The 27,483-nt window shown below is 38.7% G+C and overlaps 1 long non-coding RNA gene across 1 annotated transcript; it reads right to left on the bottom strand.

Annotated features, from left to right (window-relative positions):
* Positions 1-20,281: 20,281 nt before the first annotated feature.
* On the bottom strand, positions 20,282-23,603 carry LOC119141151. The gene is made up of 3 exons (XR_005101855.1): positions 23,561-23,603; positions 20,617-20,677; positions 20,282-20,404 (listed from the first exon to the last, which is right to left on the bottom strand). It is a non-coding gene; the product is annotated as an uncharacterized LOC119141151 (long non-coding RNA).
* Positions 23,604-27,483: the final 3,880 nt, after the last annotated feature.

The raw sequence follows: 27,483 nt of genomic DNA, 5'->3' as shown, positions 1-27,483 counted from the left end.
AAATTGCTCAGATAGTTTGGCAGTACATCACTAATATTTACAAAGTCGTTCAGAGCATGTTGATTAATCACATTCCAAATTTGCAAGCAAGAACATGTTGATTTCATTACAAACACATTAATAGTATTTAATTTGCATGTGCATGCAGCCTACATTGATAACTGTCCCACATTTACATAGTCCTTCATCATGAAGAGCTTTGAAGTACTTTACAAATCCAGAACTCAATCTGAGCAGAGCCACACAAACAGATCTCCCCTTTTTTGCATCTAGATGATGAGAAGGAAGGGTGTCAACCAGCTGTAAAGCATTGCTTTTCATCTCTGAGACTTTGATGAAGCCTGTACACTGGATGTGATGGCTATGCATTGGGAGAGTTCCTTTTCTATGGTATCTGCAGGAAGTTCACTGATGTTCAGGCTGCCTGTGGCTCTAGACACAACCCTGCCCTGGTTTTTACTGAATATCCCTTTTTGCCCCCTTCTCAGAGCTACTTTTGCAGTTGTGCTTCCAACTAGAAGAGCAGACTAGAACAGCAGGTCTCCTTCAAACTGTCACAAGTGTGGTGCAGCACATCCACCAGACATAATCCTCTCCTTTCAGAGAGGTGGGGCAACCTCAGCAGAGGCCAGTCTATGTTCACCCTCTCATATGTCTTGGGAATAAACGTAGAGACATGAAAAGCAGGGTAAACAGCATTCAGTAGCTCCTTCCTAGATCCCCTGGTCACCTACCGCTCAGACTAGATGTTATCAGTTTTCCAGATCAATGTCTGCAACCCTTAAAAAAACCTGAGAGCCTATAGCTGGCATTTTAGAAGCTTTCAAGCTTTCAGACTAAACAGCATATAGTAGTAGCCTATGGCCTCTGTAAAACCTCACTTTACACCTGGTTGGGGCTCTTAAGGCATTTTGCATTCCCTTTGTTTTTCTTCCTCCAGGAAGTAACAGAGGTTGCAAAATGCTAACATCATACATTTTCATGCAGTATTTTAAAAGAAAAATGCACCACCTTTTTACTAGGGTCCAAGGATAATCTTCTCTTAATAGGTGTTTTATACAGATTTCTGAATTGTTGCATTTCTGTGTCAGGCATGGACCATTCGACATCTTTTTCTTTTAAATTTAACTTTCCAAGCACAGTTGAAAGTCCAGCTCAGTTCAGTAATAAACAAAAAATCCATCACTTTTTCATGCAAACTAATGCTCACTGACCAAATTTTCCTTTAATCAAAATCTCTTTCCCTCTCTGCAAGTGGGTTGTCTTTTCTGTGTTTATTACATGCAGTTAAAAGACACTCTTATTTAATCTAAATTCTTTTTCATCTGAACGCTTCATAGAAGTTGGATTCTAGTGTCTTGTTTGCAGTTGCTTTTCAGAAGCAGTACTGTCTACTGAAGAAGGAATAACCTTGTTCTCTTCTTTTTTAAAAAGAGTACATATATATATATGTTATGTGTGTATATATTTATAATTTTATGTAAATACATACACACAATCATAAACTGACCTATAGGAAAGCTTGACTTCTATGTCATATGGAAAACATAGGTTCACAAAAAGGAAGAAATCTAAGCAAAGTCTGATTCTAACACTATTAAAATGGCTCACTTCAATATTTACTGCAGATTAACAGCTAATATAACACTGAAATGCTGGACTACACCCATAAATACAGTACTTTGAAAGGAGAACCAACAAAAGTTATTACTGACAAATAACCATGGGCTAATTTCTACCTAGTTAGTTTCACCTAAGTTTGGATTGATTCCCTTAACATGAAAAGAGGCTTACAAAGCATCAGACCAGAATGCGGCTCAGAATCTGGGGGTTTTAGCCCTTTTGATATGTTCCTAGATATAATATCTACACCAGAAAATACTTCCAGTGCCTACAGATCTTTGTTTTCCTTTCCTTTCTTGTATCTGATCAATGGTTATCACCTCAGAAAGCCCTGACACCTTTCAGTTTGTGTTCCCAGCACTGGCTGGATCATGCTACAGAGTTCTGCGTGCTCAGGAGACCCACCAGTCTCAATCACCCCTCTGTGAGGGGGTGCCACTGTTCTCTGAGGGCTTTGCTTGTGGTAGATTTGGTAAGGCAATGTGGGTCTCAGAAGCCTATAAATGGGGAAGTAAACACAGCTGACACAAGCCAGAACATAGGAAGGGAGATGGACAATTCCTCCAAGAATTCTCCTCTATTTCCCTCACTTTGATATCTCAGTTGAATTTTTACTTCATTACATGTAATCACAGTTTGCATATGGGTTGGTCTCTTGCATACACTCCTTACAGGTAAATTTTTTGGTTCTAGAGGGAGAGGAATAAAACACTCGACTTTATTCCCTGAATGTATAAAGCCCGATCAGAAATCCACTGTTACCCATGGAAAGACTCACTGACTTCAGCCAGCTCCACACAGGCCAAAGTCTTCTCTTTTGAACAGTCAGTTCACATCTGACATCATGGCCAGGATCCGTATACTCACCCCCTCTTTGCTTTGTTTGGGTTGTCTGTGTAAAATAGAGTTCGGCATGGGATGTCACTTCAACAGAGCACAATAGAGGACAATAAAAAACCCTGCAGCCATCCACTAGTAAAAACATGTCACTGTGTGAGGCCCCCCCCAGGTCAGTCTAGTTTTCTGAGTGGAGAAGTGAAGTATTACACACTGATGTTAGCTGGAACCGAGCATATGCAATCTCTTTTAAAGTTGTTTTTCCAAAGATGTTACTGATATGAACTCCAAGCTCAGAGTCTGAATAAACTGATGAGCAATAGGCTGTTTTTTACATTTATGGTAGTTTTAAATTATCCACAAAGTGCTTTACCTATAAACATGGCCACAGACACAGTAATACAGCATATCCAGAAGGAAACCCAGTCTCAGCCTTGAAATAAAACAAAAGCAAGGAAAAAGAAACATAATCTATAGGATTTAAACAGGCCATTACCTTCCATAAACATGGAAAACCTTCCATCAAAATTACTGATATCTGAAGAGGAGAAACTTGGCTTTTTTAGCCTTATCTCACAAATAGATTGTGCAACTTGTTACAAAATGAAACTGGTCATGAGAAAAACTGAACTTCATTATATTTGGGTTATCTGAATTTCAGCTGTAAGCTCATTATCACTTACCTGCAGGAAGCTTTTTCTTGCACCCTTCTCCAGTTATAGGAAACTCTGTGCACAGAAAACACAACTGGACAGGCGGAAGTGATAAGAATAGCGAAGTGCTCTTTTCCCTGGCAAGCTGGGAAATACTCCTGACATCTACTGCATCCAAGAACCAGAAAGTGGCTAAAGTTTCTGCCCACTTCAGGGCTCCACTTCTTCCTCCTCTCTCACTGTTTATGTGCAGGTTCCAGGTGCTTGTTAACTTTTTCAGTTTGAAACATTATTATTATTGTTATTATTATTGTTGTTATTATTATTATTATTATTATTATTATTATTATCAACTGTCTTGGTTGGTAGGAGCCTTCATCCTTCCAGTGACAATGGATGCAGGCAGAGCAGAGAAACAAGTCTCTAAACAGTATGCATTTGAGCATACGCAGAAACAAGGACTCACCTGTTTACTCACTACCTGCTTCTACACACATGATTTTTATTTTATTTAATCTGTTGCTTGTATGTACATTGGATAGTGCTGCGGGCATGCAAACAAACATTTTAGATGCTGGGAAAAGATGTGAAAAGTTACTGAAAGAGATTGTAAAAGGATAGATGGGAGAATGAAGACAAGGAGAAGAGAAGACAGACAGCCTTGAAGGAGACAGGGAGATGTTCAGGAGAGGTGAGGCAAGGACAGTAAGTCTGCATGGAGCGGACTGATTCATTGGGAGAAGCTAGAGAAGTGTCATGGCATTGCAGAGCAACATGCTTATCTTGAAGACCTCTTGGTTATAAAGGTTTTGGTTTTGGTTTTGTGTTTTGGTTTTTTTGTTTGTTTGTTTCTTTACTCCCCCGCTTCTACACCTACCTTCTTCTGGATACTTTCTTTTAGCAAAGGAGTAGATATATGATGTCAATTTTCACACCGCTATCCAGCTATTTTTCTAAAGGTACAGCTCCTATCAGAAATGAAACATTTTATCTGTATGTGCATGCACAAACACAATTGCATCTTCCCTAGCCAGATACAAAGGAGTAACTTCAGTTTCCATCTTTACATACCCCACCCACATCTCTCTGTCCTGTGCTTGATTTCTGTCATTTCCACAGCTACTTTATTTAGGTTTCCCCCAGAGAAAAAACAAAAATCAGGGCACTCAGTAGGTAAAACCAAAATAACGCTGCTTCCCTTTTCCTAAGGGCAGCTTGCTCAGGGGGTTCCAGTAGACAGCCTGCTCATCTTGTTTATGTGCATCCTGTTGTACAACAACCAAGCACTGCTGCTCAGCTAAGCTGATTGAATATTGATTGTCTTTTCTCTTCATCTCTCCTTCCTCCCTCTTTTGCTATCTCCTCCTCTTTTTTCCCCTTTTTCCTCCTTTTGTGCATTTGTCATAGGAAAAAAAAATGCCCCCAGGTTTCTTTAAATCTGTGTTGGCAGGACTTCTTGCTTGTGGTGCAGGTGTGCAGATGACCTGCTCTGTGTTGTCGCCACAGCAACCTGTCTGTCTAATCTGCTGAATATAAAATAGAAACAAACCAAGAAAAGCCATCCACCCCCCTCTGCTCCATCCATGAGCCCAAAAGAAGGATATTGTTTCCAAGCATTCCTCCTACTTCCCCAGCCATTGCCCAGGCAACAGCCACAGGGAGCTGGCAGGCCCTGTGGAGAGAAAGCAGTCCCTGTCTGGAGTTCATTGCACCACCAGTACCAAACCAAGCATCTCCCTCCCCCACCTCATGATTCTCCACCCTCCTTCCTTCCCCTACACAAATGTTGCATGCACGTGCATGCACACACACTTGCACATGCAGAGCTTACACCCTTGAATGTCAGTCATGCCTTCCTCCCCTTGCAGTAGGTCAGACCATGAGCAAATACATTTCACCACCCTTGACTCTGTGTGACCTCCTGTTCCCAGAATACACGCACGGAGAAGATGAGAGAACATTTCAAAACTGTCATTGCCCGAATATTTATTGCAAAATGACTCTGTGTCCCTTCTATTGTGCCTCTTTCAATGATTCACTGTTGCCAATAACAAGGTAAATGTTAGATCTAACTTTGTAAAGTTCAGACTCCCATAGGAAAGATCGGAGAAGGTTTACATTACATGGTAATTACTGAGCTCACATGGCTCAGCAGCCAGATACTATAGTGATAGATACTTCAGAAATGCCAGCTGGGAACTCGGCATAAGCATTTGGGAGAGGTTATAAAAAGACGGGGTTGGAAACCTTTGAAGATATTTAAATCTCCAGTCACCTTTCAAATGGGCTGTGTTGCTAGAAGTGCATTTATCGGCTAGAGAAAGGACTGGTGAGACAATTCTCCTTATCAAAGCTGGTGGTTTAAAAAGCCGTCCCTTGCAGTTTCAGTTATGACAGCTGTTTCTGGGATATGAAGTGGTTTTTCAGAGCTATGGGCTCTCTATCCCCTGTATCCAGCAGTGAAAGCTCTCATTTGTCTTCCCACCGTCATGTTGATGCAGCTGGGTTTGACACTGCTTACCTCAGCACTTTTTTTTGTTAACAGACAGAAGGCTTACTTGTGATCCCAGCCTTTTCCTATCAAATGACACTCAGCTAGTGGTTTTGGTGACTTATTTACTGGCATTAACCCAGTAAAAACAAAAGTGAACGTTCACAACTAATAAATCCTTAAGCCCAGATAACTTCAGCTACATCGGTAGGATTACATCAAACTGTCCAGACTGATACCAACGCTCCCTGGGAACCTGTCTCCTAGCAAGTACAGGGGGGATGCTTATTGCATCCTCTGTGTATTCACACGGGCTGTACTTTGATCACGTAGAGTATGGGACAGTTAGATGCATAGTGCTAGAAAGAGGGCATGCATTCAAAAAGAAGTTGCTGTCTTCCCTCGTCTGTTGGATTTATTTGACACTTTAAATATAAACTAAATAGCATAAGAATATAAATAGCCTGCATAGCATTACAGCATAAACTCTGCCAGAGAGACTAGGCAGATGTGAAGAGGATTTCCATCTTGCTCAGCTGCAGCGAAGGATACCATTTTACTGCAGACAAAAGGTCAAAAAAGTTCAGCTAATGCAACTCTGTGCTGCACACTGCTGCATACAGGCTGAGGTCATCCCCCCTCTGTAACATTATAGGAAGTGAAAGCATTCCTTCAGTGTGCTGATAACATTGTTTAGCATTGCATTCCTCTTTCTGATCACTATAACTTCCTTATAGAGCTAAAGTATAATATTTCCGTCAGTGACAGGGCTCTGCTCTCTAAACCTTTGACATAGCTCTCTGTAAATTTTTTTCACATTGCAGCTGAGGAGGGATAGCATTGAGCAATTATGCTTACAGCAAAGACTGTTTCTATCAATCTGCAGCCATGATTCATTTAACAATGCACTGAACAGCCCAGTTTGGTAGGCTAATGTGTAGGGCTCCGTCAGGCATGCCTTGTTTTAAGACAGGGAGCGGAATGCATTTCATGAGAAAGTAACTACCTGGAATGCATCAAACAGCCTAGCTTTTTTACTGTCCAGGAGGGTTTACCACTTCCTTCTGCCACTTGTGAAAAAACCACAAAGATTACTCTGTGTACCAATTAAGAACTGGTGTGGAGGTGACCTGTTCTCCGTTTGTAAAGACAAACCAAAAACCCCACTGTTGTGCAGAGGAACTCTTCCTTAACAGTCCTATCATCTGCCTAGCAATGGACAAAGTCTGAATGTTAGCACTGCTACCACAGAAAGAAAAACGTGCATCTAGCAAAATGGTGGGGAGAAGAAATAAGGGGCCCATTTGGTGTTAAACTGTGTCTTCTAGAACATCTGTGTGGGAAGTATGTAGATGAGGTTTCATTGAAGGGGAAAGTACAGGAAGCACTCTAGTTCTGACACATGGTCTTGATGAAAAGTGCTTGATAAAGCAGGCATTCTGCCATCTTGTGACATCCACTCACCAGATCAAAACACGAAAGAGTTAAGAAAAGAGAAGGTATCATGGAAAGAAAGATGGTTCTGGCATTAAGCTTGGCAGTCAAGAGGCAGCAATTTAATGCCAATAGCTGCCACAGGTTGCCTGCATGACCCTGGTCATGTCAAATCAGTTAATCTTGCATTGACGCTATTTCCCATCTGCAACGTAGGAACAATTCTTTGTCAGACATTATTTATTTTCTCTTTAATTTAGACCATAAATTTAGCCTTTTGTTTATTTAGATTTCAGGACAATGATTCATGCTTGAGTGTCTGCGCCATGCATTACAGATTGGAATTCCAATTTCCTATGGGATATTTACATAGGACAGATATTTCAGAATTTAAAAGGAGGAAATCTCTTATTAGGGCAGCAGAAAGTAGATACTGTCCTGTAATTAAAAATACAGTAAGTTGAGGAAGACACTTTTCTTTCATATAGTATAACTAAAATCCTAACAAAATGCATAATTTCCAGAGATTTGGAAAATTTATGTAAAGGTATGACTTAAATTACTCAAAAGCAGAACTCCAACAATTAAAACAAACCTATAGTAAATGATTTTGAATTATTTCTTAAGTTTTTTTCTTGAACTTCTTAAACTTCCTTCTGCCTGCTCTAATTTCACCCAACATTTCAACTGTCTTTGGGAATCAGTTTCCTGTAGGAAAATCATAGGGTTTTTTTCTTTTAAGCAAAAGAAATGTACTAATGTTTTAATGATCAAAGGAATAGAAAGATATGTGTTTATTTCTGGAGATGAGCTGTGTACAGGATGTTACCAACATGCCACTATACTCCTCAGGTGCTCAAAACTGCATGCTCTTCAAAGGACAGCTGTTTGTACTCTGGGGAGCACAGCCACTTCATATTTCTGCAAACAAGAGATATGGATTTCTAATGCTAGAGATTCATTCCTGCTAAAAGAATTGGGGGAAAATCTAACCCAAGGTCCTCTTTAATGTGAATAATATTGTGGAAATGTTAGCGTGTTTGCTGACCACTGCAGATGCCACTGCCTAGCTGAAGAAAAGGGGTCTCATACTTTCAGCATCTGTCTCTTTTGTACAAATACCAGTTTCTATTTTGATTTTACTAAGTAAAGCAGGCTTATACAGCTGTCACAAAGAGGAGACCTGGTTCTACCTTTATACTCCTTTATTATTTATGACATGAAAGACCATTGATTCAAATCTTGATTGCCTGTCATAAGTTAAAGGAAATTATGGTTTCTATTACACTGGCAGCACTCCATCCAGAAAAGCAGAAAATGTTGTAATGTTTTCTTTCATCCAGCATTCACTTGTTTTCGATTACTTTCAATTAGACTTTTATATAGATTAATGTAGAGCCAAGGAATAAACAGCCACATCCTTATCCAGCAAAGAGTCCACAGGCTGTAAGGTCAGGAGGGATCATTGTGTTCATCCAGGCTGACCTCTAGCCCAGTGCACCACTTCCCTAGAAATCCTTGATAAATTGCAACAGGTCATGTGCTTGGGCTGAGGATAGATGATTATGCAGAACATTAACGTCTCCCTAGAAGACATATCTTCACAATCTTAATTGAACTGAAAAACTAGTTTGCAGTGCAGTGGCTTTAAATACAGCTGCAATAACTCTCACAAAGCATACCTGTCTTCTGAATTTCTTCAAAAGTGGAACATCAGTTTTACCAACACTTTCTTCCTCTGCTTATTGTTCTCTCCTGCTGTCAGATAGTCCCCTTCACTCTTTTTCCCTCCTCAATGTTTTGACTGTAGATTTAGTTGAGAACCTAGATGTAATATTTCCTAACTAACATGGAATTTAATCAAAAGATGGTTCACCCAAGATCAAGTTCAGCCATGCATCAGAGTTCCAGACACTCTAAAGCAGTCCATGTATAGTATTCTTGGGAAAAAGCTACTCCACACTCACTTCAGGCTAGCTGATCTTTCATGGGCTGAATCAGACCAGAAAGAAAATGATGTACAATAGATTTCAGAGGTAATTCCCTGGAACTGGAGGAACAGTTACAATATCCCAGGTCAGCAGAACAAGTGACACACAAAAAATAATAGTACATCAACCTTTTCTGCTCTTTCTCTTTGTACATTATGGTAGGAAGAAATATGATTTACATCTAGGTGTACTAAAACCACCAGTCATTGAATCTCTGCACCTAAATAAGTCACTGCACCTAAATAAACACTGACAGTGTACTTAAATGAGAACTATAATTCTGTGCCTGTGGTCATTGGAGGTCAATGAAATATCAGCATTACCTGGAAGCTTTGTTTTCTATCAGTCATAGGCAGATGTGTCCTTAAGTGTTTATTCAGCAAAAATATAGGTACGGACAGCAAGAGAAGCATTTGGAGAGATTGGCAAAATGAAAAATATAAGCAGAATTAAACAAGAAAATACAGCACTGCTTTATATATGCAAACTCCCAAGTAATTTCTTCAGGGAAAAAAAATGATACATAGAGAAAAAAATCAGGATATTAAATATGCATTAATGCATGTCTAGTAACTATCAATGCACAAATACTGACATAGGTAGTTTCCCAAAAGCAACATCCTTCTCTAATATGCAAAGAACAAATAATGTTTATCCAATTTGCTAAGGGAAAAATATAAATTTATTTCTCATGTCAAATAAACAGAATAAATCAAGAACTCAGTGCTTAAGCTTTCTTCTTTATTTTATTTTGTAGTTTTAAGTTTACAGAGATGGATTGGCCCAATTAGAGAGACAAAACTCTCTAGCTAATATCTTAGATACAGAAGAGTACCTTACTGGCTCTTCCATAACAATCCCCTGCTAAGTTACACCTGCATAACATTTCTCAGTTAATTTTTGCAGCGGGATAGAGACCATACTAGTAGTTAAGGTTATATGTATTTATAGGGATGTATGTATGCATGTAAACTTGTACTTAAGGAATGATTCAAACTTAAGAAAACTCAAATGAAGTTCTCTCCAATGACACAATGCTCCTGTGTGGTCTTGGAGGCTTTTCTTGACCTCTTTGCATCCCAGTTGTCCATTTGTACCACAGAGGGATAGCAGACTTAGTATCCCACTCTGACCCTGTCTTTCCTTATTAGACTATAAAGTCATCAGGTAAAGCATTTCACTGTTTGTTTGGATGACTAATAAAATAGGGTCTTGATCTTAGTCAGGGCTGCCAGACAATATAGCTGTTCATGTTATTATTGCTATTGTTAGTATCATCATCATTACTGTTATTAGTATGACTAAATGGCTGTTGAGTTGGACACTACTGAATTGTTGCTTTGCCTGTGTAGACAAGTGCTTCTCCTCATGACAATCCCTCTGACTTTATTAGAAAGATTTTAACCTCACTTGACCCTGTCCTTATTATTGAGATAACAAAGGTCAACATGAGTTAAAGTATGGGAAACCTGTGAAGCTTGTTTGACATTTGCCAAGACAGTAAAAAGTATTGTAGACAATCCCTTCTACAAAGAAGAAAAGCTTCCCAAGTTTTTTAACAGACAGTACAAATAGATGTAAGCTACACTTTCTCTTGAAAGCTGCATTAAATATGCTACCCCACATTCTAGCATTTTTTGCTTGCCAGTCTCATCAATGGAGAGTAAACGGATTGCAGATTGTTCTGCTTTTGAACCTGATCCATGAAAGTCAGCGTGGATTTTCTACAGGAGCAGATCAAAAGTAGTAAAAGAAATGATAAGATGGCAAGATGGTGCAAGTTAGCAATCCATTCAACCTCCAGACTGAAAACAGCTGTTGAGGAAACCTCTGTATGGTAATAGGCAACATAAGGTACACCATGCACTAGCCCCAATGTATAGTTCTATGAAGTCAACAGAAAGGTTAGACTTTGGCCCTGTGTCTCAAAGGACTCAAAAACTAGAGAGCATAGTAGTAACTGACTTCTAGTCTGAACAATTGTTTTCCATCTCAGGAGACAGCAGAGGAAAGTTGGGAGAAGGAAACTGAAATCTTACTGTGTCAAGGCATAACAAAATCCTTTGCTTAAGCAAAACTCTACAATAGCTTATGCAAGCAGTCTAAGCAGTATAAAAAGCATACTGGCATAAGCAAACTGCCATATTCCCAAGGTTAGCCAATGTTTAAGACTGAAAGATAAAGATTAGTCATGAGTATGACCTTTCCCCCCCAAATTACATTTTTCATTAAATATAAAGAAATTATTATTCTCTGTTGTTCATCCTTCTGTCACCAAAAACACTTGTCAAGGCACACCAGATCTGTCACTTTCAAAGTGTATCATCTCACAAAAGAAGCCATGAAAAGACACTGAGCAGCCATTTTCTCCAGGACTAGAATAGATGCCCTGCATGTTGAAATATATCTCTAAAGAGTTAGATCAAGGTACCTGTCTAAAAACTTTTATCTTTAGTGATTTTTGACCACCGTCCCATTCAGCAATTATTTGACAAAAGCTGACAAATACAAGATGCAAGTTTTTCCAAAGTTAAACAACCCAGTGTTATTTATATCACTGAATGATCAATTTTCTGTATATCTTTTCAGCAATTAAAGAGTACAAAACATCTTAATGAGCTGAATTATTCTCCTTTATTAATAAATTACTTATTGCATGCAGTAGTTTAAAAGAGAGATTGGTATGGCTGCAAAAGTAATGTGCAGCTTTAACTTAACCATTTCAGAATCCCATACATTGCCTGTCTATTGAGATATCTAGAAAACCAAGCATTTCTTCCAAGTTCAGTCACCAGTGTGTGAAAAAAATAAGGTGATACAGTTACAGACAGGTTTTACTGAGAAGCAGAATTTCCATTCTGCTTCTCTGGGGAGTGGGGAATCTTTAATTTCTGTGGCTTTATTATTTGAGTGGACTACATATACCTGTATGTACTTTTGGAATGAGTTTCATGCAAGACTTATCTAGGATAAAAGAATGCTTTATTCCAAACTAAATATGAAATCAGTATGTCTCTCAGAGCTTCTCCTGTGCTTCACCTTCCTGTGCTTTTGTGGATGAATGAGACCACCATGTATGGTCACAGAGATTACTTTGTTAATAAAGCTTGTGGCCAGTCTAGGCTCTGAAAGTGCTGGTAAGTACTGGAGTCAATCCAAAGCACTAAGTTGTTCAGCCCTTAAGGAAAAAAAAAAAAAAAAAAAAAAAAAAAAAAAAAAGTAAGCTTCCTCAGGCTTATTGTACTACAGTATACTCTCTTGCTTTTCACTACATCTAACCATGGCAAGTTAATGACACAAATGCTGGCCTAGCATTCATTCTCATACATTATCCAAATATCAAATATTCTACAACAGACTAGTCTGCCAAAAGAGATTGCTCTTTGATTCTAGTTCCTGTTGTATTTGAACAGCAGCAAGGAGTTATCTGCTTTCTCAGTCACCAGAAGCTTGGTGTGAAATATGAGGGGACTACTATATTTACATCTCTTGTCAGAGCTCCTTTGCAACAGAATTATCACTCTAAAACACCAGCAGAATTTAGGCAGCATAGCTTGCCTTGCTTCCAATGGTTGCGTCCTGGAATCCTTGTACCATCTTGTCCATTAAAAGGAGAGAAGCCCTTTATTTCCACTCCCACACCATCCTCTTCACTCCAGCAAAATGCCTTTTGATTAAACAAAACATGCTAAGACATAAAATCTGTCACTTGCCTCAAATTCCCAAAGTGCATATTCAACTAGTCTTCATTAAAAATAAAAAGGGATGTATGCACACATGGAAGTCCTTATTTAGCTAACAATTGCAATCATTTCAGCACTGGCATGTAAGATCCAAAACGCATGCCATAAGTTCTTCTGTATGATGCAAATTTTATCAGCAACAGCGTTTGATTCTACGTTCATAGCAGTTTCCTTAGGCACTGCAAAATGGAGAATAGTTCTCTCTACTGTGACTGAGTATGTGTTTCAAACCTGGATTCTCAGAGAGAAAGTCTTCATACCTTGAGCAGGGAAACCAGATTTGCACTATTCTTGAGAAGCAGAAGGTGAAAACATAGCTCAGTTGTATTGACCAGACGATCAGACCAAAGAAGGGAGTCTAAGCGAATACTTGAATTCAGGCTAATACATAAAAGCACTAAAGTTTGCCAGTTTTTCAAACATATGAGCCACATCCACAATAGAATATTCAAAACATAATCTGGAGCTGACCAGAGCCCAAAGATGAAGCAACTTGTGAATGCAGGTCTCAAATCTAACCTTCTTTCTCACCCAGGCTCAGCATGGAGCATTTAATTTGAAAAGGTTTTGCCTGAATTTGTTATAAACATGGTTTTTCTATTATAATTCAGATGGAGGTTTTGTTCATATTCAGGAAGAAAGGTTCTTCTTGTGCTAAGTTTTCTCTTCATTACTACTCTTGCCCCTGCCTCTCTTTGCTTTCTTTGTGCTGAGTTATGCTTCTCCCCAGTCACCAGAAGAAGAGCTAAAATAATAAATATTTAAAAATAAGTCAGATAAAATAACAAAGTGAGCTCTATTAAAATAATCCACACCAGCAGGAGTGTTCATTAATTAGATGTAAACATGGACACTAGTAAATCACAGCAGAGAAGGACAGGGAGAGAAAAACTGAATAATCTCTTCTGCACTTTGTAGTATTATATGCTATTAAAATGGAAGGAGGTGTTTCACAGGCAAGTTTATACATTTTTTATTTGTTTGATATACTTTCTTGAATTATGACTGTGCTTTATATCTGTTCCTCTCATGTGGTTAAGAACGGAAGAAGGGAAGAAAAGTCTGCACTGATCTTATTTTTCCTTTAAAACACTTTACAAGTGAAATGGGAACATATTTTCTTACTAAAGGTTAGTGACATAATAGTCCAGTTTCATCACATATTCCTTAGAATCATGCTTCTTCTGAAAAAACTGTAGTAGCAGATTGCTAATATCTCCCATGCAGGACAATTTTCAGCCCATGCTACCCTCTGAGAGTATGACAACATTTGGAAAGCAGCTCAGCTTACTAAATTTAAAGTTAACATTTGGCAGGTTCTACAGAACTCAAGTTTGGCAAGCAGAGTGTAATAAACAAAGTGGCACTATTTTTCATCATATTTTAAAATGTAATTCCATGAAGATTAAAGGGTGCTGTGGGGAAAAAGGCCCTGCATCTGTTCTTCCCTTTTTGCAGTAGGAGACCCAGTTCATACAAATGAATTCTGTTTTAATCAGTGTGGTAGTTGCCCCTGTTTTGACTCTGGCTTTTCAATTGTTTGCAACTCCCTTTGCTAAAACTGTCCCTTAAAAATAATTCCAAATTAACTCAAAGAAAAGGAAGCAGTCAGTTATTTTGCTTTGAATATGAGCTTTCCCAGACAGACCCTGAAGTCCACTGGGGAGCAGGTTGTTGAGCTATTATTACTTGAATCATTTTCAGCTCCTCTGATGTCCCTCAGGGTTAACTATCCAGATAGTTTAGTTAAAAATAACCTTAAATGCAAAGGGCAGAGGTGGGGAATCCAATATTTAAAAGGAAGTATCAAGAACTGGCTTGCACTGGGAAAGTCTAGAACATCCAAAATTAAGGCTAGAGTTTCATTTCTCAAATCAAACTGATATGGAGCACAATAGGACAAGTTAAGGGCAATGCTTAGCTTTGATTTTGTGGCTTCAGCCAATCTATGTGACACTCTTAATGCTCATAAGCAGAGGAACTCTTAATGCTGTTGAATAGAGAGGACACAGCATTTATATATGAAGATTACACTTTAAACAACTCCAAAAACCTACGCAACACAAAAAACCTTTACTGACCGTTATTGTACAAAGTCCAGATACAGAGATATAAATGGGACAGTTGAGCCTTTTACAGCCCACAAAATTGCTGTCTTAAGTCTACAGCACATTGCACCAAGCTCCAGTTTGAATACAAGATACATCTATACATTCTAATAGTGAAAGTGTTCAGTGAGTCTCAATTCTATATAGCATGCACAGTAAGGGCGCCCTGAACATGAAGGTGCACCAGATCAAACTCTTCAGGTGTACTTCAGACGTACTTACTTCTGCTAGGATATAGTCCTTCATAAATCTTACATCCTCACTAGCAGTATACTATCCTCACCTATAGAATTTAAGATATCTTCACCCCAGGCAACACTAAAACTACTCCTGCACACATTCATTTTGTGTGGTTTCTGTTGTTATTATTATTTAAATATGGTCTCATGAAGGTTTTGACAAAATTCTCTTAACTGGGGGTGGGAGAGTGGGGGGTGGGTGCGGGGTGAGGAGGAGAAAAGAAAAGAAAAAAAATAAGGCAAGAGGTAACTTTTATAAAGCTTCTTAATCACAAATCCACAAAAGTTGACATTAGTTAAATATGATTACTGGTTTCACAAATGGCAGCATCTGACCTTGAACAAATGTTTGACAATATAGCGAGTCAATGATGAAGGGCAAGACCCTGAACACAAATGCAGTTCCTGAGCTCACGGTGAGAGTCCTCAGATGGTGCTTCTTACTGTGTAGACACAAACACTTTGACAAAAGCTGGTTCATTTCAGTGGTTTGCTTTGAAGCACATGATGAAATTACTTTGCACACACCTCTATAAAACCAGTAGGTATATCCTTCCCTATGGAGTCTGCAGTTGTAAACTTTATACTGCCTGTTCACTGCAGGTGGTAGCAGTTTCCATTTACTAAGCCCGTGGAAGATTCAAGAAGTAGTAAGTGTCTGTGTTGAATAATAACACTATCTTATTTTAAGTGCCACAGATAAGCAGCACTATTATTTTGGTAGACAAAGCCATGAATCCAGCAGCCCCTAGTTTTCTGGTATGCAGGGTGGATCTGTCGGAAGGATGGCGCCTGGTTTCAGCAGGTACAGCATTAGGTATAACCGATCCACATCACAGCTTCCTCTATGGTAAGGTCAAAGATTGTTCTACCCCAGTCCTTTCCTCTGCTTCATTTAATCACATCATAAAGCTTCCTGCTCAAGGGCAACCCAGTCTTGTACTCTCTTGTTGTTAGTCCCTATACCCTGCCTCCCAGCTTGGATCCAAGCCCTTCATTTAGCCACGCATGTGCTACTTTGCCTGCTTCACAGCCAGCTCCCAGTATGCTACCTATCCTGCTGCTGGGATTTTTAGAGAGGGCTTCCTTCCAGAGTCATGGCTACTACTTTCCTCTACCAGTTACCTCTCCTTTCACTGCCCTAGAGGGATTTCAGACCCCTCTACCAGCTGAGACTTGCACAAGGAGTTATCACAGGATTTACGATGGGGCCCAAAAGTCTACTGGAGCTGTGTACACATGGGGAAAAACAAGAGCAAGGAAGGCAATAAGCCATGGTACTGGTTCTTATTTCATTTTACTCCAGTATGGATCAAGAGTATTTCCACTAAAAACACTCAAGTGATTAAGTAAATCAAACCTAACTCATACCATACTGAGCTTTGGGGGAGGCCAGTCTCTTGTTTCCACACTCCTGTTTAGTGTGCATGACAGGGCATTCTTGCAGGTTGCATCGGATGCAACGTTGAATAAGTAGCTTTCCCTGCCTGAAAGCTTTCTGCCATGACTATTAACGATGTCATTACTATTATCAATGTCTGTCTTTCTGCTCTTGATCATACGACAAAAAATTTGTCACTGTCCTGAACGAAATGTGTATTAATTGCCCTATGGGTGATAAGAAAAAGGCAGCTAAGGGGTAATTTATCATAGCAGATTAGGCATAAATAGTAGCTGACAGTTCCTTCAGACAGCTCTTTTTTTCTTCTACCCTTTTCTAGATTTCTTCATCATGTAAGTTCTCAGCTGCAGTCCTTTCCAGAGGTGATTTAAGGATTCAAGCACATATAATAGAAGTACATAACATGAAAAATAGTGCTAAACATATTTCATAATTTCATTTGTTCCATGAAGCTATTTATTTCATCCTCTACATTGTTGTGGCTTAACCCCAGCTGGCAACTAAGCACCACACAGCTGCTCAGTTGCTCCCTGCCCCATCCCAGCAGGAGTAGGGGAGGAGAATCGGGAAAGGGGTAAAACTCATAGGCTGAGATAAGAACAATTCATCATCATCAACAACAACAATATTAATAATAATAGTGGCCGTATAATAAAGCATTGTAATGAAAAGGTGAAAGAAGGAGAGAGGAATAAAGCCCAAGGAAAAAAAAAAAAAAGCGATGCACAACACAATTACTTTCCACCTGCTGACCAATGCCCAGCCAGCTCCCAAGCAGTGATCAGCAGGCCCTGGCCAATTCACTGCAGCTTTATATACTGAGCATGATGTTCTATGGTAAGGAATATCCCTCTGGCTAGTTCAGGTCAGCTGAACTGCCTGTGTCCCCTCCCAGCTTCTTGTGCACCTGCTCATAGCAGATCATGGGAAAATGAAAAATCCTTAATTTAGAGCAAGCACTACTTAGCAACAACTAAAACATCCATGTGTTATCAACATTATTCTCATAGTAAATCCAACACACAGCACTGTACCAGCTACGAAGAAGAAAATTAACTCTGTCCCAGGCAAAGCCAGGACATACAGTCTCATTGATAAAATCCAGTTCTTCTACCTTATGAATCTATCCTTACTCACGATTCATGTTCTCCCTGATTTCAACAAAGATATGCTTTAAATTACTAAGTACATTCAAAATACAAAGCTTGACTCACCATTTGAGAAACTTTATAGGATCTCTTCAAATAGAAGCACGTTATCAGGACATGAATGTTTCAAGGATGAATACCAGTATACAACAACACTTCGTCTCTAGAATAACATTATATTGATTGAAGAGCATAAAAAATGGACTTTTGGGGGATTTTTTTCTAGGACATGACACTAATTTGACATATGCACTGAATGGCCTTTATTATCAGGAAGTGTGCAGCATTTTTGTTATGAATTCGCTGCACATGCACAAAGCATGATTTTTAATGGGTCATAATTCGTTCAAATCAAACACTTTTTCCATTAGAAACTTCGAAGATAGTAATCTATCGAAACAATTTCCATTCTGAATTTTCTTCCTTGTCTTTATTACACATGGGCACTAGGGCTCTTGAAAAAAAGCACTGCAAAACTTGCTGTTTTGAACAAAATGGGTGCTCTTTCTTTTCTACTCTGTTCTACTCAGGTAAAACTAAATTGTTTGAACTCAATAATTCATTTAAAAGTCTCCTTCAAGCAGAAACACGAAGAGGAAAATTTCAGCCACTGTCTTAATGTACACTAAAAGTACATTAAGGTCAATTTTGCGGTGATACTTTCATAGGCAGTTTTCTCACGTCCATCCAGGTGATTTTTTTTTTCTGAGAAGCTGCTCACATCTATCATTACAGCCTACTCATTTTTAACCTTTTTTTATATGCCCCAATCCCAAATATCAACTTTATTTAAAATACAAAGTTAAAATGTTTGAGCCCGAGTGGGCTCTAATCAAATTTGAAATCAGTATGGTCATCAGTACCATAGATATGAACATCCCTCAGTCTAATATACCTCATGATTTAGTACAGATTAATGATTTGCCAATGCGTGCTATTGCTGATTTATACATGGGGACATTATAGTTACACTGATTAAGCTACCTGTCCAAGCTCACAATGCATGTTTGCAGTAGCATAAAGAATTGGACCCAGATCTTGCAAACTGCAGAACAATGTCTTAACTGACAAGACCATCCTTACTTATGCTTTGATTAAAGTCAAAGGATCTTTATACAAACAAGCTCTCAGACACCACAAAATGCCTTTAGTAATCTTTCCTTCACATAAAAACACCTATATGTCTTTAAATCTTGACTAACACTCAAGACCTGACATTCTATGTAGAGTTGGATGGTCATGCAAACTCACAGGGATGCAAGATCAGAGCAAGAGTACCCTTCAGTGCTGTTTTGGCCATGTGGAAGTCAGTCAAGCAGCCATCTGCTACAAGCAGCAATCTCAAGTACGTGCATATGGGACTTATAGCTGTACCTCCTGCCCCAGCATCAGTGTAATCAGTGGATTTGGACAAGTTTCTAAACTAGGCACATCAAATTAATTCATGGTTATTCTTAAACAGCTGAAGTCCCAGGCCTTCATTCTCAAGTTTGGGAGTTAAAGTGAGACTTTAGACCTGACACACACACTTCAGTATCTAAAACACAGTGTCTTTGAGAAACAGATTACTTGCATGTGCAGGTTTCTCACAGAATAAGAAGTGAAGAACAAGGTGGGAATTATACAATGGTTTACTTCCCATGACCAGACCACAAGAACAAAATTACAGGAGAGGCAGTATGACATGCTGTGTCTCAGTAGATACACCATCTGTGTCCCTCAGAAGAAATCAGTTTATTTTACAGCACACTAAAGAAAATCTTTTTTTCTGTTTTGGGTAACTATCTCAGCCACTGACATACATTTCCAAGGAAAAGGTTGCATCCGTTTTGTAAAAAATCTCACTTCTGAAATATTTTCTGAAATTATGCATAGAAATAGAATTAGCATTTCTAAACACATTGCTTCTAGAAACCATCTTGCTGAAAACTGACCTTGGTATCACTTATTCTGGATAGTTTAATTTAGTCAGCTGCATAGGATTCATAAGGTTCACTGTAGCAAAATAAAAGCACAGAGGAATTTTCAGTCAAAAGCCCAGATTCTGCTCCTCTTTGACATGATGGATATCACTTTTCTCCACAAGTAGCTTCACTAACACTGAAAGTTAAAAAATTGTTCAAGACTAATACAGTGAACAGAAAGCTGGATCATGACATAACAAAAAGAGGCATGGCAAGCATATGGGACAAGTGGAAGGCAGAATCTAGACTGCAGCAATAAAACTGGAATTTTCCTTGAATTACAAGCAGTACTTTCTTAAGCTGTCTCTAAGTCAAAATACACCATCAGGTAAAGTAAACATCCACAGGAGTTCAGGTTAGGACATTTGCTTAAAATGGTTAATAGAGTTTTAAAAACAGTTCAACAGTCTCAGTGATAATGCCAGAATGGACAGTCAAATATGTATCTTTACCTCCAAACTTGCACATCTATTTTAGTGAGTCTGGCCTCTGCCCTGAAGTGAAGGGAATATATGCTGAAACCATAAATGCAGAGTGCATCCTGGAAACAAGATATGAGTACAAGCATGAGAGCACAAGGCAATAATGGTAGTGTTTTCCAGATGGATCTACATGTGACTCCTCGTGGTTTCAGTGGTTACCTGTTCATTAAATTGATTGAAACAACCTTTGGCTTTGGATGGAGCTTTTCTGTTTTAGAGTTTAATCAAGAGGCTGTATGAAAACTTCATCAGGAAGACTGAGAGCACCTTAGGTCCATAACATCCTCACCTGTCACAACAAAGAATAAATAAGATTGTGGGCATATTAAAATATGCTAGGAAAATACATGTTAGGGATTATCAGGCACGGGATATGCATAAACACAGCCATCCCACCCACAGCAAGCCCTGGATGGGATCATCCCTGAACATGGACGCAATCAGGATTGACCATACAATAATGTAAATCTGCAGAGCACCAGAAGCAGTTTAGCACCTCACCTGTGTCTTGCCTTGCATTGCCTTGTGCAGTATCCTTTGGAAATTTTCGGTTGTGTGATTTCTAAAAAAAACCAACAGACATTATTGAGACGGGTTTATTCAGGAAGCTTATTTGCTTTTTTTTTAATTCTTTAATTTTTAATTGCAAGGTTTTTGCATTAACTGGGAGAACAAACTATTCTTCTAACAGATAAAAGGGAAAAGACTTTTATGTTATTATAGTTCAAGCCTGAAGAAAACAGCAAATATCACAATTCTTATTCTAAATATCAGATTAAATGACCACATTATAATTGACATCACAATTCTTACTCTAAACATTAGATTAAATAACCGCATTATAATTCAACTTACAAAAGTTGAATTCAAAAATAATTCAACTTACAAAAGCATTAAATCATCATACATGTAGTGTCAGTAACAACCCTGGAACTTTTCCACAATTTTATATAAATGCTTATTATGGCTTCAGAGGTCTATAAAAAGCAATCATGTTTCACATATTTAATGCAGAGGAAAGATATGGATTGCATTCTGCTGTAAGGAAAAATCAGGATTCAAAGGTGAATCTGTTTTTCTTTTATTTTTCCTTCCATTTCCTGAATTCTGTTGCCATAGAAATGCTTCCAGCTCTCTGTCACTCCTCCTTCTGAGTAGTGTTACATGCAAGAAACATGGTGAAACTTGTGTTGTTAATTAATAGGGAAATAACTCTTCTGATGACAGTTCTGAAATTATATCCAGCTATATTTCTCAGCAAAATCATATCTACATTCTTCAACTCATTCCAAAAGAGGTTGAAATCAGTACTTTGCCCAAGCTTTAAAATAACAACATTCAGGATGTTCAACTATCACATCAGCATTCTTGTAACTGTGGATGATCATTAACCTATTTAGGCAGCACTCACCAAAAGAAAGTTTCAGAACAAGGAAGTGAAGGGCATAGTCCCAAATCCAGGGCCTGCTCCACTCCTGTTGTGGCAGCCAGATGTAATAGCACCTTCCATCAAAGGTTCTGTCTAGATGCTATTGCAGGAAGGGGAGATCAGCTCAATCAGGCTGATGACTCCTTGGGAGGCATTAGCAGCTGACAGCATTTAGGGTGGCCTTGAGTTCACTTTAAACCCAGCCAAGCTGACAAGATATAACCTGAGGTTTTGGGCAATCATGGATAGCTTGAAAGTTCGCTTACTCCCATCTGTTCATGGTCAATGGAGACTGAATCCAGCAGAATAACTGGCTCACATGTAAACTGTAAAGCTAAGGATATTAGAAATCCCAGAGGATTTGTACACAGTGAAGAGAGAGGAGGGTTAAAAAGAGGTTCTTTCAATCTTTTCTTTTTTCATTTCCCAACCCCCAGAAAAAAAAAACAAAAACAAAAACAAAACAAAACCAAAAAACCAAAACAAAACAAAAAAAACCCAACCAAAACCACTTGCACCTTTACTGAGAAGTAAGACACTTTTTGTTTGAAGAAAAATGAGTCATCTCCATCTGACCTGACACAGCCTGCACGTGTGAGTCTATTGTATTGCATTCTGCTGACAAAGGATTTGATAGATGCTGATATGAATGTAACATCCGCTGTCATACAATACAGTAGGAACTAGGGAAAAAAAGATTAAAAAAAAAAAAAATTGTTGCCCACCATTTTGCTATCTGACTTCAGTTATTTACTATACAATTTTTCTTACTCTTGGTATGAAAAGTAATTCCATACTCTGAAAATATTCATCATCACTATGTGGGACCAGCTGCCTGGACCCAGAGGCCTGGGTTCATATCATCTCATCATATTTAATAACATCTCAGAGCAGTGTTTTCCTTAAAGGAATATGGTACAGAAGAGACAAAAAAGGTGAAGAAGCAGCTGGTCACAGTCATCAAACTGACTCAAATCAACTAGTTTTTCACCTAATTTTATTATATCTATCTGCAAAACACCAGAGGATGAAAGCATAGCCAGAATGTTACAGAGGGAAGGGAAGTTAGGAAAAATATTTAAGTGGATAAATATTAAGGACCCAACTTCTTACAATTCTAGTAAGCTTTCTCAGCTTCCTTTTTTCCTTCTCTAGATTCATAGGCAGATGTGAGAAAATGACATGATAAAAGACTGAACTTCCACCTTAAGTAGAAGAAAAAATGCCAAAAAACCTAGCAAGCAGCCTGCGATAGCAACACTGTGAGAGCGATTTTGAGGAATTGAGAGGTTTGGATAACTTTCAGGAGAACTTCTCAAATTTCAAGTACTTCTCTGAACAAAATCTGGCCTCCAGAACTTCAGGTACACACCTTGCAAGCTCCATTTCTGTTCTAAAAGACACTGTACAGTTAAGACGGAAGCAAAGCTTGCAAAGTTAGCATTCTACACTTATTCTTGAATAACTGAACGTCAATTGTTTTTCTGCCTTAGTCCAAGTACATTTTATAGCTGAAAGCAGAATAAATCTCTCTACCATCACCACCATTGTTCAGATTGTAGAGTAAGTGAATCCACACAAGTAAAGGGGTCCAGAATAGGGGAATTTTTTCCTGCAAAGCACATTTAAACTTGTCTGGAGTTCAGAGGGGGGTGAAAGTAGGGGAAAACAGACATACTTCCAACATTCAAACAGGAAGACCCAAATCCCAGTTCCCTATGGGAAACCAAATAGTTTAAAAAAGACCAAGTAAACTTAATTTAAGCACTGCATTTAAAGCCCGAAGAATCAGAATTTCTGGGGAAAGTGTTGTATGTGCATGTACAGACAGGGTGTAAAACCGCTTCATTTCACACCGGCAGCTATTTTATTTTTGATTCTCAGCTGCTCAAGAAGTTTTGTTTACAACCTATCATATACCAGCCATGCAGCAGTAACATTTCATGGAAAAATACCAAATAGAGTAAACCTAAGTGCAGATCACCAGCTCCTGTAATTTGTAATATAAAATCTTACTTCTTTCAAAGTCTGTAGCTCCCAGAATCAAGCAGCTTCACAGGAATCTCAGCTTTCAGATTATAAAAGCAAGTCTCTGACCTTTATAAATGCAGAAGGAAGCTGAAAATATATGGCAAGTCTACTTCAACTCCTCAAAAACATCAAAACAAATTTCAAAACCTCAAGATGCACTCATCAAATTCTTTCTGGGGAAGTCGGGGGACTCTACAGATTTATATTTTTTTCATGTTGGCAGTACTGCAAGTGTCTCTCCATCTCCTGCAATTGCAGTAAGTGTCATAAGTAAAAAAACTCAGTGTAAAAGAAGGCAACAATGAGTCCTAAGCTGCTAAGCCCATATAAAGTTAAATACTTCTCACATACCTTCTGAATCAGGGTTGTCTGGTGGCTAAAGTGAAGGACTAGAGGCACTTCTTTACAATACAATTTGGCATCATGTGAGAGACCCCAGGTTAGTTCTAAGCGCGTCACACGATTCTCAGGGAGGCTAGTTAGCTAAGGTATGGTGTGGGTGGATGCAGCTGCCCAGTGGCACGACCTTCACTGGAGTCAGGCAGCACTTACATGGTAGCTCTTGTACCCTGCTCCATTTCACAGTACACAGGCAGCCTCAAGAATCACCATGAGAGCACTGCTGGTCTTGCTGTGTTGGTTCAATGGTGGCTTTCATGAGATAATGATAACATATTATAGGATAGGTGACAGAGGTAGGCATAACAATGCAATGAAAGATCTGTTGGCAGAATCCATTTAAAATAACCTCTGAAGGATATTCTCAAATGCTTCACTGCCAAACCTAATCACTGCTGGAAATCTCTCTTCCGGATGAGAAGTCTGAGGAAGAAGGAAGGTGTTCAGGAGGGACTATGAGAAGAACGGCTCAGAAAAAGAAAGGGGCTTTCCCAGCTGTTCAGGTGGCTTTGGCTCTTCTTAATGCAACTTTTATCATTACAGGTAAGAAAGAGTTCATGAACCCTAAGCTCCATTTTAATAATTTGGGCATTTAGTTTCTAGTCCCAGTCCAAAGCTATTTATTGGCCTTCAGCAAGCTGTGTTTTTACCAAGAGCTTTTTTTTATCAGTAAAATAGGCATAATATTTACAAAAACCTCACCTCAGACATCTTTTTGCTAGTGTTAATAAAATAATTTGAGATTCTAGAATAAAACAGATACTACAGAAAGTGCCATTCTACACTGTAACCCAGCCTTTCCATTAGATGAGGCAGGAAGGGTCATAAAAAACTGTTTGAGATCTTCCTTCTAAGGCAGAAAAATACAAAGACTTCTGCTACATTTCTGAGATAGCTCATAATTGCTGGACCTGAAATATCAAATAAAAGTTTATCAAGTAGAGTGGGAATCTGCATTAATTTGGGAAACCAGAGCATCTGTAAGACCAGATTGCAAGCTCTTTCTTCCCCCAGTTACTCCCTTACATTCATCCCTATATGTGAAAGTCCAGTGTCTGGAAGTAATTTCTATCTTAACCCTACAGACTGGTGTCCATGAAAGCATAACATCCCAGACCCTGTAATGGTAATGCTTCCATGACATTGTTCTTATTTTGCTATCAAATAAAACAGCTATCTCCTGTATATTTATAGAATAAATGAGACAGGAAACCACAAAAGCATACGCAAAAAAGAACTGTATAAACAAATTCATTTGAATTTCTTGATTTCCTTTGTTAGACATTGTCAGAGTATTCCACACAAAAGGGTTATTTTTCACAGTTCTCAGCTGTACCTCCAATACCCCAGTAGCCACAAAGTAGTGCAATTCACACATTTTTTTGCAGCCTCAGAAAGAGAGGTCTGGAATCTTTTTCCATCAAAAAGGTTAAAGGACAATTTTTACCCTAAAAGATCTTTACCTGATCCGAAAAGCATAGGCAGTAGTCTACGCAATATACAGAGAACAATAGGATACAGAAGTGCCCATCTTTCAGAAAACAGTCAGTGCAGAAGACAAGTAAAAGCAAGCTGTTGCACACAGACCAGGGTCTGCACTCACTGAATAGCTGCCAAAATAATTTATGCTGTCATGTGATCCATCCTTATAATCAACAGTGAAGACATGGGAGTAGAGGAACAGATGAAAAGTTCTAAATATGGAGGGTTTTTTAACAGAAAAAAATAATCAAGCAGTCTATTGAAAAATCATAACTGTTATAAGGAGAGGACATTATCATCCAAACAAGGAAAAGGTTCTGGAAAACAAACAGTTCACAGGTATATTTTTTCCAGAAACTCTCACTTCATTATCCTTGTAAAAAACTTTAAATCGCTGAATTACCTTCCGCCATTGTAAGTCTGTTTATTTCCAGCTGCAAGCTGTATAGAAGTGCACAGTGTTCAAAACCTGGAATTTATTAAAAAGTGGTTAACAACAATGTGAATTCCAGCCAGCTGAAAAGAAAAAAGGAGACTGTTAAAGTAGAAAATATTGTTATTCTGACCTCTCTCAGCACCATAACTTCAGTCTGTTTATTTACAGAGATCTTAAAGAGACATGAACTCAAAAAGATTGTGGCATGGTACTCCTGTCAACTATGCTCATCTGGAGAACAGAATTTTATCGGGTAATATACATCTTTCATGACTGTCACATGGTGTTGAACAGTAACATCCTCCCCGAGCTCTTTTTTTTTTTTTTTTTTGAGGGATGGTGGAGGAAAAGGAGGAGGAGGAGGAGGGAGAAGACAGGAAGGGGGGGACGGAGGGGAAGAGATTAAAATCACTTACCCTTTTGTTTAAATATACAGCATCTGTATTTTCCAAGAGTAATGAGTTTACTAGGACAGCTTCAGCAGAGGAATTATAAACCAGTTTTGTAGATCCAAAATTGGTATCATATAAACTTTCAGCTTGGCAGTATCTTCTTGGAACAGGCTTTTCATTAGAAATGTGGCAAAAAAGTCAAGATGTTATGGAGAACCTATTGCCTAAAATTCTTATTAATGTTTATTAATGGGCCTTATCCTGCAGAGTAACGGGCACTTTCAATCCCACATAAATGTTTGGGGTTTTGCTTGATTTCTGAGATTGTACTTAAAAGCAATATGGTTTCTCAAACTTATCCCAGTCCAATGATTGCTTAAAATATTATTTCTTCATTTCAGAGATAAGCCAATGTTGTAATTAATTATATTCTATACACAGCAACTGACTTAGATGTATCTTCAAAAGCCAGGTGGAGATTAAAACTAAGATCTAAGATTCCCTGAACTGCAGGTCTTCCCCAAAGACATTCACGTGTACACATGCTTTTTCCTTAGTATGGTTAATATTCTGTGAACTGTAGACTATATCATAAATAAAAGAGAGACAGTGTAATTAATGTTACTCTTGAAATCAAAACTTCAGCATTTTTTGACCATGTGACTTAACCCATTAAGTGGGGTTATGGCAGTTTTTGTAACCTACTTACTTTCATGTGCATATCAGAAGGCATGTTTCTGTTGTAACATTTTTAATCATTTTTTTTACAAATAAAACCATGAAATATTTCCAGTTGAAAAATTCTCTTACTTTTTTTCTTTCTTTTTCTTGCTATCTCATACCTTTACTCCATGAAGTTTTGTACCTCTTGTCCTGGAACTGCTTTATTCCATCCTTTTGGGGCATGTTTTTGCTTTCAGCTTAACCTGCCTGTAACTCCCCCCCAGCCCCCCCTCCAGTTCTCCTCATATCCTTTCTTTCCTAAGCCTTCCTCTCTCCTCAGCACTGGTGAGGCTCACCTGGAGTACTGTGTTCAATGCTGGGCTTCCCAGTACAAGAGACTTGGACATTCTGGAATGAGCCTAGCACAGGGCCACAAAGATGAACGAACTGGAGCATCTCTCATACGAGGAGAGGCTGAGAGGGCTGGAAATGCTTACCCTGGAGAGGGGAAGGATCAAGGGGCCCTTATCCATGTG

Source organism: Falco rusticolus, chromosome Z, assembly GCF_015220075.1.
Source record: "Falco rusticolus isolate bFalRus1 chromosome Z, bFalRus1.pri, whole genome shotgun sequence".
NCBI classification, from domain to species: Eukaryota; Metazoa; Chordata; class Aves; order Falconiformes; family Falconidae; genus Falco; species Falco rusticolus.
This window is presented reverse-complemented; position numbering and strand designations above follow the sequence as displayed.